Source organism: Arctopsyche grandis, chromosome 9, assembly GCF_051622035.1.
Source record: "Arctopsyche grandis isolate Sample6627 chromosome 9, ASM5162203v2, whole genome shotgun sequence".
In the NCBI taxonomy this organism is placed as follows: domain Eukaryota; kingdom Metazoa; phylum Arthropoda; class Insecta; order Trichoptera; family Hydropsychidae; genus Arctopsyche; species Arctopsyche grandis.
Window position 1 is genome coordinate 18,787,646 of NC_135363.1, and position 21,304 is coordinate 18,808,949.

A 21,304-nucleotide genomic window follows, 5' to 3' on the forward strand; every position below is an offset into this window, starting at 1 on the left:
GTTATTTCAATATACTACATACATATGTACACAGTTGAACCGGATGAGAATAATTTTTAACCCACATTACGCAACTCGCGTGCTTTGATTTAAATATTTACAATATTCAACATAACAGATCAATCGACATAACCACATACATACATACAATATAAAATATATATAAAAAAACCTCTTAATGCGGAGAGGAAAAAATACATACAAAGAAAGCAAAATCCTTTTATTTCGATTGAAAAGATCAGAGAATTGACTTTTTTATATACAATATTTGATAAGTATTACTTTGTTGCGTTGTTTCCGATTCGTCATATTTGTTTTCTTGTTTTGCTCACATTTTATTTGGCGTGTTACGTTATTTAATTTTTAAATGTCAAACAGTGCACATGCGGTTTTAATTGTAATATGACATGAAATATCATGCTATAATCATCTATAGGTGAGGTTTTGTAAGCCTAGGAGTACGACTTGATGATCAAAGTATGCGATATACATACATACATATGTGTGTACCTCTTTGGAATACATTGAACCCAAAAAGCACCGTGACCAATTATAATTCCCCACAAATTAAATCATAATATTACGTTTCGACAATGAAAGCACACATATTGTTTATTTATTGTACGCATATCAGGCAAAGGGAAAAGCAATATTGTCTGAACGTTTATTACTTTGCTTTCAGAGGGAGAACAGGAGAGGGTGAGTGGAAGAGAGCGTATCGCAGAAATCTAAATGGAACTGTTTCTTTTATATTGTTTATATGTTCGAATTATATTATGCAAAATATGTGTACGTTTTCTATATAACAAAACGTTTTCGCAAAATAGCACATATGAAACATTTTTGAGGCTTCAATATAAAGGGGACGAGCAGCGCAATAATATTCCATTGAGCCAAACGTATTTTCTTTTGGATATTAAATTCCGAATAATACGAGAATTTCTCCAATATTATTCAAAGATATGCATGATATATTTCTTATGAATATATTCATATTATTTATGTACACATGTGTAATATAAGAAACGTATACAGCGCGTATAAAAGTTACACGCCTATGTATGTACATATGTATGTACATGTGTATATGTAATGTAATATTTGTGCGCGCGCATATTGGAAGAAGAAGAATATGAGGCTCTTACGTCCTTGTCAAAATATTGTTTTAAAATCAGTTTGTTTTACGAGTGACGTCGATTGCGTATTAGGGATGGTAGGAAGGAGAGGTGAGGTGGGCTTTGGGAGAGATAAGGGCGGGGGGAAAATCCTCCCACCCAACCTAAACCACCACCCAACAAAGGCTGATAAAAACCGAAATAAATGACGAAAGATAAATAAAAAAGAGGAAATGATAAAAGTCTACTTTAAAAGATAAAAGTAAACTAAAATGGGATGAAAATGAAATGAAACGGGTGGATGTGGGTCGCTGAAGGGGGAGTGGGAACGGGAGGAATTGGGTTGAAGGGAGTGGCGCGTGGAGTATGGGCAAATTGCATTGAGGACCGCATACATGTTCCACATGACATGCTATTTTTATTTTTATACAAGTAGGAGACGGCACGTATGTATGGACATATTTACATATGTAGATGTGACCTAATTTTATTTATATACATACATATACATATGTACATATGTACATATGTGCCGTTGTGAAATTTACTATAGTACTATATAGTACACTAATGAAAAGAACTGAGAACACACACAATAATGTAAAGAATTTATAAATTATCAGGCTACTACTTCTAAAAAACCAGCAGCATAACCATTAGACCTTATTTGATCATATTTGACTCCAGGTCTTTCGTTTCCTATCAGGTTTTGCCAATGTTCCCGATTTTCACTGAGACGGTTCTAACAAATTGGTAACTACCTATTTCTTGCAAATTTCAAGTTTTTCAGCATCTTGAATTTCGCAAATTTATCAAAATTTCTCAAATTAATACATAGATGTCTCATGATGCTCTGTAAATTATACTCTATAAATTGTTTATTGATGTTTATAATTGGCCAGGAAGGCGTATTGGTATAGGAAGGCCTGGTGTATATACATATGTATGTATGTATATATACATATGTATGTATGTATGTATGTATATATATATATATATATATATATATATATATATATATATATATATATATATATATATATATATATATATATATATAATTTTCTTATAATGCGGTTCTTCTATTAATGCTGTTCAGCGAAAAGGCATAACAAATTAAAGGAATTTTTAAAAATGAGTGGTGACAGGAAAAAATGAGTGGTGACAGGATAGGATGGTTTTTTCCAATTCGATGAAGAACTTAACAGGTTAACTCCAATGCGCCTTCCTGGCCAATTCCAAGCATTGCAGCATTTTTTATCATAAAAATCGCCGAATTTTGAGATGTTAGAAAACTCGAAATTAACTATTGATTATTTTATAATTAATCCATAGATACATCTATGGATATAGACATTTTTATATTTATAACTAAGATTGGTCTTGACATTTTATTAGTTGGTTTGAGTGGTGCATCATCGTGTGGTTGATATCCCATATTTGTACATACATTTTATTGTACATAAATCAAATTTATAAATACATAAAAAAATATACAAAAAAATAAATTATTATAAAATAACCATTGACCCGATATTGGTTGTTTTCAAATATATTATGTTTCCTATACTGTCGTTTCTTATGCTTCTGTTATAGAATAAATAAGTAAATAATTTACTATAGAATAAATAAATAAATAATTATGGATATGATGTAAGAAAAATTAAAACCAATTTCTCAGTGAATCCAAATATAGCAAATATTTAAAAATGTACTCTAAATTTTTATTCATATTGTATGTATCTTGTACGTTTTTTGTGAGTATATTAAAGAATATGTTTTGCCGACAATGGAATATATAAATGTATTATTTTTTAATATGTATTAAAATGCTGAGCATGTGCGACGGGCACGTGGACGATAGGCGGAGCTTTTCTTATGAATAATTCGGAAAAGTTTTAAATTTAAAATTCGAATCTTTTCGAGACTCGCGAGTCATAAAGGCTGTTGAGGAAAATTGAGTATTTAATTTTCTTTCACGATCTCGCAACACACGAACACCAAAACGGAATTTTCAACATTTCTTCAAAAAAGAATAAGAAAAACAATGCGATTTCCTTGTTCCATGTACGTGTATTAGAATAATGTACAAACACATGTATGAGTGTACGTCATAAATATGATCACAAATCGTCGTCATAAGCCGCGACAGGAACGCTATGGAATAGATGGAGTCAGGTGGGAAAGGGGGTGGGAGTTGTACGGGGATGAAGAAGATGAGTGTGGTGGGGTTGGGCTTGGAATGGGGTGAAAAGAAAATTTTCTATCTGATGGTAAGTAAGAATAAATTGAAATGATAATATAAAAAAATGGGGTGACGTACCACAAGGGGTTGAGACGCGGGTGGGTGAAGGTTTCATCCCCTTCGGGAGTCTGAGGCGGGGTGGGGAGTCCGGTGGGGGTAATACGATTTTATGCGAAATGAAATTTTACACAAGTAGTTTGTTACGATGAGGCTTCATTGGTTTTTCTGCCACACAAATTGAACCTAGAATATTACGTATGGAAAATTCAATAATATAAATAAGCATAGAAAATATGGTAATTAGACCGTATTCGAATCAAGCGTCGATATAATTGTACTTGGTCCACTTTTCAACGAATCTAGTGTGTTTCATCTCTTTCGTTCGATCTGCCCCTCTCGTTCTCTAACTCTCTTTAGCTCTGACTGTCTAAGAACTTCGCAGTAATTTTGTATAATGTAAATTTATGATTTGATTCCGAAAGTGCGAGCGATTTAGATCGTTACAGTCTTGTGTAGCGAACGAAGCTTCGTTGCAATTTTGCTTGTCTGCCGGGTGAGACTTGCGCCTTTTTGTATCCAAGTCACTTAATTAATAAAGCAATCATTGTGTCGTGTTTGAGTATAAGATTAGTACCCCAGGGACATTCTCTCGTTGTTCGGTACAGGGCTGTGCTCTAACGCAAAACCTTGCGGTGAATTCGATTACAAAACAGAACAAAAGTGTCAATTGGGAGATAAATTTGAACCGATTTAGAAGGAAGGCGGAAGAATTTATTATAAAATGAAATAAAATTGTACTTTAACATAAGAAACAATCAAATGAAAATACTATTAAATTTATACCTTTGTCATAAAATTCAAATAATAGTTGTGAAAACCAATTCCTATGGTTGAATCTTTCATATAGAAAATTATAGGAAAATTTTTTCGACATGATGAAAATTGAGATCGTTTGTTTATGTAAATTTTATGTATTAATATACATATATTCACAGTATATATATACATATATATACTGTGAACAATTATTTTAATTTAATATATGATAAGCGCTTATATTCAAATGATATGAAAAATGATGTGTAATAAATTATGAAGTACTACTTTATTTTTATTTAATTTGCTATTAAATGTCTAGAATTAATATTTTTAGCTTGGAAATATTATTCGTTATAACGTCCACTGATTAATTATATTAATTTTAAATTTATTCTATTTCATTGTCATATGGTAAACTGTGCGAAAAAGTGGCGAGAAAAAGCTTGGAAAATCCATCAACGCGCGTCGCTAAAATTAACGCTTGAAAAATATTTGACGGAATGTTGAATTTTGATTAATTTATTCAAGAAATATTTATTTTAACGCAGTTTTATTTAAAAGTTAATTTAAAAATTAAAACGAAAAATTAATCTGATTCGATTTACACATCAATTACTCTAACGCGATTATTAATCCAATTATAAACTTTAACACGGCAAATTTTCATTTATTATGCAAGTTGTTATTAGTTGCCGCAATGTTATATTCATCATCACACGTTAAATTTAAAATTTCAAATTAAATATGTAATCGAATTTAAGAATATGCGAGTATGATACAACACGTTTCATACTGAATAAAAATATATGTATATCCATTTATACGAAATTAGGCTTTTAAATCAAAAAGACAATAAACTCTAGCAAACATTTTTTCTTGTGTTTCGTAAGTGTTGCGTAATTTACGAACGTGCGCAAAATTACGCACATTCCGTTGACGTTAACGTATTTTATACTCACTTCCTTTTCCCGTAGTGTAATTTAATACGTAAGACGTTTTAATAGGCTCAATTAGAATAATCGCTTTTTCCCGGGAAATTTCCGCGAATTCCTTTAATTAAGTCGGTGCCCCATACACGATATACCAACACAAACAAAATCCATACGCACATTCGTATGCTCTTTCGTCTTAAATTTCAATTAAAACGAAACAAAGTGAGCCCAAATTATGCGTAATTCAAAATTAATATTTTCGATTGGATTTGTTTTACGCATAAGATTACATTGAATTGTTTTCGTTTCATTTGCATCGATTTAAACATAAAATAATTGAAATTAAATATGAAAAAAAAAAACACATCTGTATATTTATATTTAAATATTTACATATGTATATGCTTAAATTTTAACAGATAGGAATTTCGTACCTTTTTATGTAGAAAAAATTTAAATTGAAAACACATTTGAATGTATTAAAAATATGAATTGAAATAAAAATGTACTCTTCCTAATTACATTTAGAATGTCTGGATAAATACTACGAAAACATTTGTTTACATATTAAAATACAAATTTTCAGTTTAGAATGAGATTGTGGATCGAAAGTGCTATGAATTTGAGATCTCAATATCTTCAATAAAATATTCGTAGTTTGCGTAGAATACCTGGCCGCATAATGCGAAATGGACTCGATTGGAATGTTCTTTACGTTTAATGAAAGATAAATGCAAAAAGCAAATATTATTTCAATATTACTAGTTATATATGTACATAATGGTAAAATAAATAGGTTTAATAGAAAGTGTTCTAGGACACGCATTTACATACATACGTACATATATGGTAAATACTACTTCACCTCTCTTTGAAATGTGTTCGTTAAAAGCCATGAATGTCCTCGTAAACAACATGATTACGACAGTAAAATAGTGTTGCCATATCGCGCTTTTAAATAGCAGGTGGAGCACCATTCACAGCATCGTTCGACCGGCGAGTTATAACAAAGTTATAAATTTATTGCGAAAGTAAAGGCACGGACAGAGAAAAATAAAACTTTGTTTTATTTTCATTTTAAAATGTGTTTGAAAAAGTTACGTATTAAAGTTTAGTAACTAAATAGCTTTTGGGGTGGTGCCGTACCCCTCTCCCACCACCCAAAACACCCCTCACCTCCTCCACCAAGCTTTTCCCATCCCTCAAGAGCGCCAGCAACGAGCTTTTCACAAAGGAAATCGCTCCATTATTTATTTTCTTTTGAGTGAAAATAAAATTAATCAAAAGATGGCAGGCAGACAATCGAATCGATTTATTATATATAGATATATTTTACACACACACTTTCATGCATATGAATACTAAAATTGAATTTTACCGATACCATACATATAATACATATCCATTTATAGTAGGTATATAAATACATATGTACATAAATACATCATCTCAATAAGAACTTGGCCGTACACTGCTCTCCATTCTTTTTCATTCCATCATTCGATCGGTCTGTCTAGAATCTCTCATATGTACATACATCTATATATATATATATATATATATATATATATATATATAAATCAATGTCTGTCTGTCTGTCTCGAATAGGCTCCTAAACCAAATAACCGATTAAGATGAAACTTTCAGGATTTGTTGTATGCATGTCCGGAAAGATTACTGTGGAAAAAAAGGGAAAAAACCTCTTAATAATAATAATATTCGTAATTAAATTTTATCGACGCGAAAGTATGAAGCGCCAGTGTAGTTAAGGAAATGTTTACGTTGGCAATCAACTTGCGCGCACGCATTGCCAACGTACAAATACATTACGTGTCAGTCATACCAACCTGACATTACATACCACTCATACCAATCCTACATATCTATATAAATCAATGTTCGTCTGTCTGTCACGTATGCGCTCCTATACTTTACTATAATTTAATTTGATTATTAAGTACTAGCTGTATTACCCGGCTTCGCTCGGTATTTTATTAAAAAAAAATAATTAAAAATAATTAAAAAAATAAAAAAGAATTTATTTATTTTTTAATTTTTTTTTTTTACTATTAGATAAGTCATGTTTAAGCGGTTTATATTACAAATACCGAGTGAAGCCTTATTTTGAAGATTAATTTGAAACTGAAACATTCACTTATCGAAACGTATCGAGAAACGGAAACGGGAAAGGTAATTGCATGTGTTATTGGACACGGTTTTGAAAAGACGTTGTTTTCTACAACCATTATTTGAAACGCGATATACAAGTCCGCCAACTACAACCATTATTTGAAACGCGACGCCTGCCAATTGAAGAAAGGAAATTCGTATTCGCGTAAGTCGCTGAAAAAAAAGAGGATCAACGAAAACCAACGAACAATTAAATTTACAAAAACAAAGGAATATTTACAATACCAATTCAAACATTCAATTAATTATGCCACCCAAACGAAAAGCGATTGGTCAATCTACACCTGAAGCACGAAAGAAACAGACGAGCAACGGGATGCAAGACTGGAAACTCTTTTACTGCAAAGGAGTTTATGAAAATAGCCGAAGTATGTGGTCTGCTCACGCATCGGAAAACTATCTACTTTATTCGTGTAAAAACAGGAACGGAAACGGGAAAAACTGGAATGAATGGCATTGCAACGCAATAATTTCAAATGGTTTTAGGGTAAAATAAACAAATAATTGAACAATTTCAAATGTGTTTTTCCGACAAGTGGGAACGGGAACGAGAACGGAAACGGGAACGGGAACGGGAACGAGAACGGCAACGGGAACGGGAGCAGGAATTGCATGCGTTATTGTGGCATTGCAACGCATGCCGGGTTCAGCTAGTACATATATAAAACAAGATACATACATATATAGATAAATCAAATATACTACATACATTACCTAGAAATACGATTTTATTACAATTTTAATGATGTTTACGTATTATAAACGAGTTGTTAGTAATAGTTTAAATATGACGGAAAAAGCTCTGCGGAAAATCTCCAGTGAGGTTTTCGCCGACGAGGCACTTGAGAATCTCGAGCTTCCAACTCGGCGAAAGAAACTTTTGAAGAAATTAAAAAATTGCTTCAATAATAACAACAAAACAAATCCACAATTTCCCCTCCTACTTTTGTGTATATACAGACATACACATACGAGACGTTCGACTTGGAATGAGTGGAGGAAGCAAGGTGGTATAGAGAAGGACGGTAGGTGGAGAAAACCCATTAAAAAAAGTTTCCCATTATAAAATTTTCAGAGTGGCTCTCTCGACTTTTCGCTTTTCATATAAATCAAATATAAATTAGCCAAGTTTTGTTAAATCGCTCGTCGCCATGGCGACTCTGAAAACATTCCCATAACCTCGTTCCCAAGTCGGGAGGACTTCGGGGTGAGTCAGGAGGAGGTGTCCGGAGTGTGGGAAAATGGGAAGGGTGGTTGGGCCCTCTGTAAAGACGACCTGTAATGTTATTTGATGTGTCTCGGAAAGAATTTTCATGAATATGCTCAGGCAATTGAGAAAGAGATACCTTTCCGCCTGAAAGGATGAGAATGTGACGCTTAAAAGCATATACACACAGCTCACATTTACACTCGTATATAAACACATACATATTTATGTATACATTCATTTATAAATAATTCATATATTAATTTTGAAAAGGCAATTGAGTCAAATGATATCTAAAAAAAAAAACAAATAAATAACTGCGTCCCTCTACATGTCTACTGTCTAGTCAACAACAAGTTCTCAATACTATTGTATTACCCTCTCTGTTATAAAGTGTCTGAATAATTGCAGAATGTCTTTTAAATGAAACATTATAACTCATACTTTCTTTAATCTAATTAAATTTTAATGGCAATACAAGTAACTTGTATTTCTCGATATATTTTATAAAGTTTCATGTCGTGTTCTTGTGTAGGGCGTTATTAGTATCTAAGATATTTATAAACGCAAGTAAATGAGGTGAGGTCGGAGGGTTGTGGAAAATAATTGTCATTTATTAACTGACCTCGATACAACATAATGCTATGAGGAATATAAGTCAGTACGGTGTTATTAACTTAAATGTTTTTAAACGATTAAGGGGAGTGTAATAGATAGGGAGGGAAACCGTCCGCCATTTTTGATTGAAAGTATGCGGAAAAGTTATTACGAAAAGTGTATCACTAGTTATATTTTTAGACCGGATTGAATTTATACAAACATATTTATAAAATGCTACAGAAATGCTTTATACGCTCAGTGCATTTTGGAAAACTAATGGTAAGTAATTTGTAATAAAAAATCTCTCGTTTATGGGATAATAGCGTTTAAAAAAATGCATGATTTTTGGCATTCGCAGTCTTCAACTCAAAATTTAGTACTGCTGTACCAAAAGCGAGTACTGGAATCCATAGTCAGATATTTTTTTCTAATGATTCTGATTTTTTATTGCCTTAAATGTTGTGACCACTATACTGTCCACACCCCTAAACGTATCAAGCTGAAAATTTATATTTGTATTATTTATGTACTAACTTAGATTTTATAAGGTCAGAATTCGTAAACCGGAAGTATTATTTTTTTTTTAAACAATATTTCTTTTTTAATTAAAAGAAATATAAATTATTTTTTAACCTTAAACAATTTTTATTTTCTTGATATTTAATGTGTATAATACTGACAATGATTTTAAATAATAAAAATTTTAAACACAATCTGACAACCGGAAGTTGAACTTTTGTCTTGCGCAAGTTTCCATACATTTGCACTCAATTTGTATAGAAAATGCTGTCAATTTGTATGAAAATGTACCTATGTATATGTAGTAGTATTTCATAATTCTGTCGGTATGTGTAATTGTGTTTGTACGGTTTAATATCGAGTTTTGTTTTGTGACCTTCTTATATTCCTCAAATACATAGATAAAGTCATGGGTTGGTCACATCCGATTTTTTTAACAAAAATACAATATATGTCGTCAGGGCTGTCACTTAATTAATTATACTGAGAAATCTGAAAAGTCCATAAACTTTCGTGCATCATGACATGTGTCACGCATATGTATGCAAGGTCACACCAAACCTCTGGGAGCTTCGAATTATGTGCGTCAAATCATTATTTTGCATATATTTATATGTCAAATGTACATATACATATACATACTGATTAAGGCTTCCAATCCCGGGATCCCGGTGTTTTCTGGCACCGTGAATCCCGGTGCTGAAACTAGTATGAAAACCGGGATTACGGTGCTGGTAGAAATTTCTTTAAAAATATTATTTTTACAAAAATAATATGGCAAAAACATAAAACAACATTATATAATGAACCATAGTCGTAGTCCATTTGAACCATAGTCATAGTCCATTTGTTTGCCACCCGTTTCGACGCCGGCTTGCCGTTTCCACGAAATGGTATGAACGGCGTGTATTTTGTCGCAGATATGTAGTGTACTCAACCGCAATGATATTTGAAGTATATTTTAACTGATTCGAACTCAGAATCGACCACAGATCACGTTTTCGTGATCTAGAAAAAATGTGTGTGTGTGTCTGTGTTTCTGTGTGAGTGTCTGTATGTTTATTGTGTGTCAGTGTATTTTGGGGATTTTTTGAACACTGTTCGTCCTATCGAACTGAAACTTAGTATTGGTTACTGAAATTTTTATCGATACACCGTAAATTTTTCAAATTTTAAGTTGACCGGAAATGGTATCTCCCCTTATACATAGGTGTTCTCTTTCTTTTTAAGTTTTTGATTTAAATTATATCTCCCAAACCACTCATCAAATCGGACTGAAGTAGAACTTTAGTCTGTGTAAGTTTTCCTACATTTGTGTTCAGTTTGTATTGAAAATGCTCATAGCCGGTATGTATGAACGTGTATGTACATATGTACATATGTTCGATTATCGAATTTTGTATTTTATACTTCTTATATTCCTCAAATACATAGATAAAGTCGTAGGTTGGTCACATCCGAATTTTTTACATAAAGTAAATGTAATTGGAGTTTTTTTTATATTGGGTGGATTATTTCAACTATTTGTAAAAAACAAATCAATGAATCAAAGCGATGTTTTTTTCTTTATTTAATTACATTTTCGGATGTGTTTTATTTAATCTTAGAAATTTAAAGAATGTAGCCAAAATCTCAAAATTAGTCCGCCAATATGGGAGTATTTTTTGCGTGAAACATCGGGAGAGTTTGCAAAATGCAATTGAACGTTTTTGAAATATGAAAACATGCAATTGAACTTTTTTTCTTATACATTTGAAATCCCGGTGCTAGCACCGGGATCCCGGGATCGGAAATTCCCAGCACCGCAATCCCGGTGCTGAAGTAACCTTCCGAGATTGGAAGCACTAATACTGATATTTGTATTATAGGATATTCGAAGATAAATTATTTGTTTCCGACAAATAATTTTAAAAATATGCATACTTATACATAATGTATATAATGTAATATAAGACTCCCCCTCTGCCTATAAAGTAAGATTAGCCCCTTTTAAAAAAAAAAAGTAAATATTGTTTATGCGCCTTATTCATCTATTGTATGTATGTAATATACATAATATTACGTGTGTACTTATGTACATATATACTACATTTATGTATGTATATGATTTTTATAAAAAACATGATTAAAAAATAATTATTATATATAAATCTTGCCTTCCATTAAAACGGAAACAAAAATGGAATTACTTAAAAAGTTACAGAGGATGAGATTTTTCATATCGTCGCATTTTAAAGATTTTCTGTGCATCATTTCATGCACGTTTTATTATTATTTTTTCGAAATCATATTCATCCCCAGTACATTACATCAAATAACTAGAAAATAGAATATGTATAAAGAGGAAAAATTTTAATGTGTTCGCTAGAATGTGTGTGTGCGTGAATCGACTCGTGCGAGTAGAGGGGAACGACCAGCCGTCGTAGGTTTCCTGCTAGAGGGAAAGGAACAGGCACAGTTGGAGTAGATAAAAGGAAATAAAGGGAATATAAAATGAGATTGGAATGAAAATATCTCGGATGGGGGAGTGGGCGTGGGAGTGTGGGGGTGTATGGGGTGCGTACAGTCTCGGAAAATGCTAACAAATGCCATTACGCGCCAACAACGCACTTGTGCAATATTTATTTAAAGCGAACGCTGTAATTTTGCAAAAGCTCCTCAACTTCTTTCGGTCCAATTTAAATTCATGTCCTCGTTCGTATGATAAGCATATTTCAATTTTATTGTACATACATATAGTACTTTTCAAACTTTACAATTCAATTATATGTATATGCGCATAGCTTTCGTTGTCTCATCGAATTATTATTTACAATGAGTCATTTCGATTAAATATGGGTTTATTCGTATACGTACATAAACTTTCGTTTTTAGAATACACTTTTACACACAGTAAATCACAGATGACGCAAAACAAAATCATTCGCATGTGTTTCTATGCTTTTCTAGATCAGCAAAGCAAATTAGAAAAAATTAAATGTTCGATATGAAACGGGTGCGTTCACGCGAAAGTTTAAGCTTTGTGTAAATATGCAAAAATTAAATTGAAATTCTGAGAAACAATTGAAACTCCGATTTGAGCTGAGCCCTGAGAGGACGTAGAGGTAGGGAAAAGGGGAAGGATGAAAGAGAGGCAGAGGGGAAGGGGCATTATGCGAGAAGGAAAATTATTTCATTAAAAGTTTAAGGTTTTTATTGGATACAAGAAAAAGGAAACTTTCTCTTTTATCAAGTCAATGCTCCTTTTGAAATTCATGAGATTTGCACGCGAGAAAGTCGGCACGATGCGAATAACATATGTACATATGTACGTACATACATACTAGTACATTCCTTATAAGATAAAAATTACCAACTTGAAAGTTTATCATCGGCTTATGTACGAATATGTCTGCCTTCTGAAACGATTCAACTAAAATATCAGCTCATATTTAAACTTTATTCGGAAAACTTCATATACTGGAACATTCTTACCCAAAAAATGGAAATAAATTGTATGCAGAGCTCACTTTATAAATACTGAAATGTCTAGAATTAAATTCCAATAAAATATAACTCAAGGAAAATGTTTTTGGAGATATTGCACGTGCCCTTCTATAGCATCATGCAATAAAAACGATTTGGATGAGACGCTGCAGTGCCACAGTTCCTTCAAATTTATGGGAAAGATTTGGTTGGTATTCATTTGATATGAATGATAAGCATTGTGATTATTCAATTTGACTATTTGCATAATACGGATAGTAAAATAAGTATATACATAAATAAAATAATTATACATATATAGTAAAATAAATAATAAAATAAGTATATAAATTGTATAAATAGTATACATATATGTATATTGTTAGTAAAATAAGTATATAAAATAGTCGCCAAAACATAATAATAACATAGCCAGCAGCATGGCTCGGTGGTTGCTTTTATGTTAGGCACCGAGAGGTTGCCGGATTCGATCCTGTATTAATCTTTAATGCTGCTGGTCAGACTTGGATATTTGTGACTCCAAATCGATTGTTTCCTATCAGAGTTTGCCAATTTATCTGATTTCAATGTTGAAACGGTTCCATTGCCAAAAACCATCCTATGTCACCACTATCTGAATTTGATTTATTTATAATAAAACGTATGTACAAGTCTAAATCCATAGATGTCTCTATGGATTAATGAATTAATTTAGAGATTTCAGCATCTCGAAATTCAGCGATTTATTTCATAAAAAATGCTGCAATGTTTGTAATTGGCCAAGAAGGCGCGGCGCATTGGTGTTTACTTGCTAGGCCTTCCTTATAAAATCTATGTAAAAAATAAAATAAAATATGTCCTTTCTCAATGGAAATGGAAGTCCAATGATCAGAACCCTCTCAAGATTTTTTTTCCATGTCCATATATATGTGTGTATTTCTCTATATATTACGGCAAAGCAACGCCAAGTATGTAGTTCACATGCTCATAACCTAACCAAAGGGTTAAACTTGCCTCAACCGGCAAGTTTTCAGTAATGGCTATTACCTAACGCGATTTGAAACATGGAACCAATATCATTTCTCCAAGACCATCGAAATCAAATTAAGCATGTTGCGGACGTGTCCCGGTGTCGGGTTAACCCTTTGCGGACGTCTGAACGCCAATACGACAAACGCGACGAGAGACGTCGCAAACAATTGATAATTAACAAAGCAGCTCCGCTCGGCAAACTTCCATTTTCCTTCCGACAATAAGCACACACACACACACACACACACACACACACACACACACACACACACAACCTGTATATATTTGTATATGTGTGTGTGTGGACTTGTGTTTCAAACTAAAGACACCCTTATTGCGAACAATGGAGGATACGTCTGACGGATAACTTTCGTTGTTGCCAGTATGAGATCTAGGAGCGCGCGTGTACGTTTGTTTCAATGTTATTTGTGCAAACATTCGAGCTTCATTTATTTCCGACAATGGTTGTCAAATGTGTGCTCGTGTGTGTATGCGCGTATGTGTGTATGTAAATAAGCACCGTATTGTAATCGGCGGATATTAGAATCATCGGTGAGATGTGATGTTGGTTTGAATGATGCGAGAAGTTCGTGCAAGTTGCGTGATTCCTTTCGATAGCTTTTTATAAGTGTTGAATTATTTTACGATTCAACAATTTACCTAGATGTCTTGATCTTAAGAAAAGGAGGATGGTCAATCAGAAATACACAGAAGAATAGTAATAGGCGAAAGCGGAGATGATCAGTCTGACAAAAATATGGAAAACCATTCTCATACAATGAAGAAAACAAAAATCTGTATGCTGCGATCTCTGGTGATCCCCATTGTATTATATGGAGTAGACGAGTAGTGGACATGTTACATAAATGCCTTTGAAATGTGGTGCTGGAGAGGGAGATTGCGTATTCCACGAACCGAAGACGCACGAATGTCTCAATCCCATGGTAAATTTTAACTATCCTAGACCTTGATCTCAGTTCTCAATCTCAATTTTGTGCCATGATTTTCCGTTTTTGGAGGAGATTTCTTCAAATTCGCTCATGGACTACATGAATTTGATTCGACTGTAGAACTGTTATTGGCTAGCCATTTCTTCAGTGTTGAATAATGAGTTGGACATGGTGAATCTTTTGATCGTTCGATACACGAACATTCTCGAAATCTTAAGCTTTTTCAGCGTGTTGAAAAAGCACGAGCAGGCAATTTCAGAAAGACTCTCCACAACCTTTAGAAGAAGGAGTCTTTCATAATTTGGAGAATTTACAAAGAAAAATATGGGGAGTCTAGAGAAGCTCGTAGTCATTGGAACACTAGATGGAAAACGTGTGAGAAGGCAGTCTACCATAAGATGGTCAAATCAAAGTTTACGTGTTTCCGTTATCTACGTTATACGTGTCTATGTTATCGTGTCTCTGTATCGTTCAATTCATCACTGTATGGAACTGCTACACCGACCACCATAAACTATATTGATTGATTAATTATTTAAATTTCAATCTAACATGTACACTCACCTTTACAGATCGCTCCAAGGCGACGAGTGTACTAATACAGATACAATACTATCAATACAATCAATACAAGCATTTAAGCAATGCTAATTAATACAAACATCATCTACAGTGACATATATGGAAATTATTTGCAGCATTTTATTAAACAAATTGGTGAACCTCAAGACGCTGAATAAATTTTCAAGAGAAATTGGAAAGAACATGCCAATTTATAGGAACCGTTTCAACGAAAATCAGAAAAATTGGCAAACTCTGATAGGAAACGATCGATCTGGAGTCACAAACCAAGGTCTACTAGTGGGAATCGAACCGTGACCACTCTGTTCGAAAGCGTAATTATTATTATTGTATTTATTTTAACATTTGTATTATCTATTATATATATTTTTTATATGGACGATAGGGATTGCACTATTCTCCCTATCGTCTGGATTAAAAAATATTATTGTTATTCAATTTTTGACGTTGTACTATCCTCTACATATTTTGCATCTTGTCTCTTTTGCACTGCCAATACCTAATTCTAACTTTTAGCACTTTGAGATTGTTATGCATTGTTTAATTTCCTGTATTGATAAAGAGGAAAAGAAAAAGAAGAAAATATATTTAGGTTTTTGTACCTATGTATATATACGTATATGTGTATACTCCTCATTTCAACCTCAGTAGCGCCCGTGACTTACATACATATATCATTGGCATTCCATCCAAGGAGAGAATGTTTCCGAGTGGTCTCTCTACTGTGTATAAACCATTGCTCCGTGAAATTAAAGAGTAACTACATAAGTTGCTTCTGGCGATCTAGCCATCTCAAGACCGTTATTAAATTCAGTCCCGCTTCGCTATAATTTTTCACCTGGATGATTTAATAGAGGTGGGAATGTGGTAGAGATGCAATACTACTGAGGTTGTAGTATTGCCCTCATACATTAAATAAATAATTCCATCGCTTACAATCACACTACCAAACCTAAAAAGTGCTGCAAAATAGTCTCGAATTAAGAATGTCAGAAATAGTATCGACCTTTTTGGCAACCCTGCTTTTACGAGAGAACAACGTGGCGAGCACGTGGTCGACCGCGTGGCCTGCCCAAGGTCACGCACTCGGTGCGCTTCCGCTTCCGGCGTGATCTGTCGGTGATAGGACCACCACCCCATCCGATCCCATCCCTCCCAGCGCCACCCCTATCTCGGCTCGGCTAGGGTCGACGAGCGGGTGGGAAAACCCGCCCACCTGGGCCCCCTGGCGTGCAGGCCGTGACCGCACGACAGCCCTTATTTATAGGCGCGCCGCCTGCAAATCCGCGCCTATATATAGAGCCGTGAACCCAGAATAGGACCCGTTTCAAGTTCAGGGCCTACCTGACCTTCGGCGACACACGATCGGTCACATTTTACTTATGGTACTTCAGATGTGTGCCACTTTCGTATACGTAATCCACAGCATAGCGCAATTGTCCAGCAACCGTTTACCAGTAGAGAGGTCGTGGCTTCAAATCCCGGCCGGAATACAAAAACTCATTCGATTTTCTCGATGATTACGAATACTTCTGTCATTGCATGGCAAGATCTGGATGATAACACTGAGCAACAAAAAAAAAATACCAGAGCGGAGACTAACCAATCTTTACTAAGTTTGACCCACTGAATTCGAATATGATATTGATTTTTGTTGGTGGGTGATCGTTTACGAGATATGAGTGTTTAAAAAAATCCGCGATTTTTACAGTTTTTTAGCTTTTGCGGTCTTTAACTCAAAATTTAGGATTGTTACGCTCAAAGTGAGTATTGGAATCAATAGTCAGATATTTTTCCTATTTTTGAAATCAATTTTTATATTTCATTGCTTTAAAATACTTATAATTAACTCTCGTTTGCCGTCTCGCTTGCACAAACGCTTCTGTTATAAGCATACGGGAACTGAACGAAAATCTTTCTTACGCAAAAACCACTCGAGTTAGTACGTTTAGATAAAAAAAAATATTAGGATAGAAAACCAATCCTTATAAACGTGGTGAAATAAAAAAGTGGGCAAATAAACGCAAAATAGCACGGAAAAAAAATCCGTAAAAAAAATATATATTTTTGACTTTTAAAATTCGCTAGACAATTAATTATAAGTATTTTAAAGCAATGAAATATAACAATCAATAGGAAAAATATCTGACTATTGATTCCAATACTCACTTTGAGCGTAACAATCCTAAATTTTGAGTTAAAGACCGCAAAAGCTAAAAAACTGTAAAAATCGCGGATTTTTTTAAACGCTCATATCTCGTAAACGATCACCCACCAACAAAAATCAATATCATATTCGAATTCAGTGGGTCAAACTTAGTAAAGATTGGTTAGTCTCTGCTCTGGTAACTCAAAAACGTGATTTTTTGTTGCTCAGTGTAATTAAATACAAATCAACCGCCTACTGTTTTTTTTTTATCTAACTTAATTGAGTTATACAATTCGTCCAACTTAACTGCTGTGACGGTTCTAATAAAATCAGCATCCCTTCTCTGTCTAGCAAATTTGACTGGTCTGAATTTGTTGATTATTGCAAGCATACATACATACATATGCTTGTGGTTTGTAATTAATATATGCATACCTACATTATACATATATGTAATGTATTTAGATATGTATACAATTACATGGCACTATGGCTTACATACATACATATGTATATAAAAAAATAAACAATAAAATTTAAATATAATTTTACGCTTGCGAATGGTACGGGATTCAAAAAAGATTGGGGATCACTGATTCAGGACAAATATGTTTATCAATTAGTAATATAAGCCGTTATGATTGAAAGTGGCATAAGTCCACTTTCAATACAACAATAGATATTTAAAAATACTTGGAGCTTTTAATGCGTGTATTTTGGTTTTATGAGATTCTGGAATTATCAAATTAAAATAAGTGATAAAAAATTGTGAATTAAGTCAAACAGAAATAGTTTTTTTGGAACTGAAAATTGGACTTCCTCCACTTTCAAATATAACGGTTTTTGGTGGTCAGAAGTTTTTCACAAATTTTCACATCATTACAGAATAATTTCAACACAATAATTTACATATACGAGTACATATGTATGTACATTATATGTATGTATTCAAATTTGCAACATATCTCATACATTTATTTTTGTGAATACTAATATCTGCCAAATATGTTGTACATACATAATCTGATAATTGATAAAATCTTATCATACAAGTGTTTTCGAAATGTTCAATTTAATTGTATACAAAATATTTTCTCATATTTTATTAGTGAGGCTTAAAATTTAGTTGTCCTGTTTTTGAACAAGAATATGCACTCTAAATTTAAAATGTTTGTACTAGGAGGATTTATTAATGACAATGTACGTGCACATTTACGGATTATGCTAACCTTTAAATTACCTTCATAGATGTACATTTATATATATCATAAGGTCACTGGAGAATGGATTCTTTTATGTACATATAATTAATCACTGTCATTTTTGCCTGTGTTTTCGTCTTGTAAAAATGACTTACTACGATAAAAGTTCAAAGTTAGTCGTTGGAATAATAATTTATAGCAGAAAATGATGTATTTATTTGAATAAAGTTGGTTGTTTTTAACATTCCGATTGTAATAATACAGCATGATTTTGTAAGAATAGTGTATTGCGAATTCAAAGAGTGAAAAGTATCAAGTACCGTCATTTTACATATTGGTACATTTGTATGTATAAAATGTGGAAATGAAAAATTGATTTTTTATTATATTACGTGACAAAAATGGATTGAAGTTTCAATTTTGCTCAGAAAACACTCAACTTGAATAGTTGTTCTAGAAAAGTGATTTTATTTTTAAAAGCTTTTACCGTAAAAAAAAAACTTTCAGAAATGGAGAAGCGCGAGAGCAAAAATTTCTAAATAAAAATATCCAGCTTGAAAAACTTGCGACGTAAAAATAAATTTGTCTTGTTAAAAAATATGATACATTTATATAATTTACACAATAAAAACGGCGGATATTTTTAATAACAGAAGAAAATGTATGTTCCGTCCTTATTTATGATACAATTTGTAAAAGCAAAGCATAAATTAATTAAATCAAATCAATTTCTTTACTTTTTGTTGTAATTTGAATTCTGAAAGTCTGCCCTAACAATCTCAAACTTTATTAATTATTTATAAACTTTCCTTTGTTCAGATAGTTTCAAGCTCACTTTTAATATAATTTCTTAAGGTCTGCTAGCACAAAAGGCTATTAAATTTTTAATCAAAATATACACTCATTAACTTGAAATTATATTTTGCGTCATTATTTTATTATATATTTGTATAATTGTATTTTTACATTTTATTTATTATTTTCACCAAACAATATATCCGCTTTTTCAATGTTTTTTTTTTTACTTTTTGTTTAATTTAAACCTATTAAATTTTGTTAAATTTTTACTGTTTTTTATTTTCTTCTTTATTTTTTGTTTCTTTAAATATTTTGGGTAGCATTTAAATGTTTGTTAAATAAAATGAAATGTGTTTTTTTTATATATTTTATATGTATGTACCTGATTATATTGTATGATTATATTAAATGTATATTATTCTTGTCAATGGTATATATATAAACATACATATTATATATGTATTATCTGGCTGGTAAATGTATATATATATATATATATATATATATATATATATATATATATATATATATATATATATATATATATATATATATATATATATATATCAGTGTCTTATTGGGGTAACCTGTGAAGACACTGGACACATACATATGTTTATTAAAATAAAATAAATTAAACAAAGCCTTCAAGAAATATATAAGGCATATTTTACTTCATCCCTAATATGTATAATTCGATTAAATAGTATACACTTGACGATTCAAAAGAAACAGTTTGCATACATTAAAAATAAATAAACGTTGAAATTTTCTCAATATAATATAACTTATTATAATATAATATTTTACGCATATTTTGAAACATTATTGAATTAAGCCTAAGAATTAAGATTTATAAGCAATTGAAGCACTCCCATTTGTACAAGGCAAATATGTAGCTTTTGGCGAAGTATCTACATACATATGAATGTGTAAGATTATTGGTTGAGAGCAATTGACTATGTGAATATGTATTTGCATCTGTGTGTATTTATATTATACACAGAAACGTATTAACATATGTATATATTCATCGTTAATGCTTACATTTATACATATGTGTGAGTACGAGCTTGCGCCATAGAGAAGAGCTTTCCACGGTAAATAATATCTAAATACAATTTCCTGCAGAATCAATACACGGCGACTGACTGAAGCCGTTCATATTGCGGCCAGACGCACGAGGTGCAGTCAAAATCTGCACAAACATGATGTGGAAATGCGGAAATGCTCCAGCCACTGAAAACTGTAAATGCACGTATTGTATAACTAGGAATAAGTAAGTACATATTCAGCAGTAAATTGGATACGTTTTAATAAAATAATCTTAATTTTCATTAACGCAGTATAATTTAATTCAATTTTCATTTCATTTAAGTCCTCCATTTTTAATTCGTTCAAAAAAAAAAATGTGCGTCTAAATAACGACGTTTAAATTAGACCGTAGAAGGAAGAGGTTTTTTTTATTTAATTTTTTTGCCCTCTTTTTCTTTTCTTTT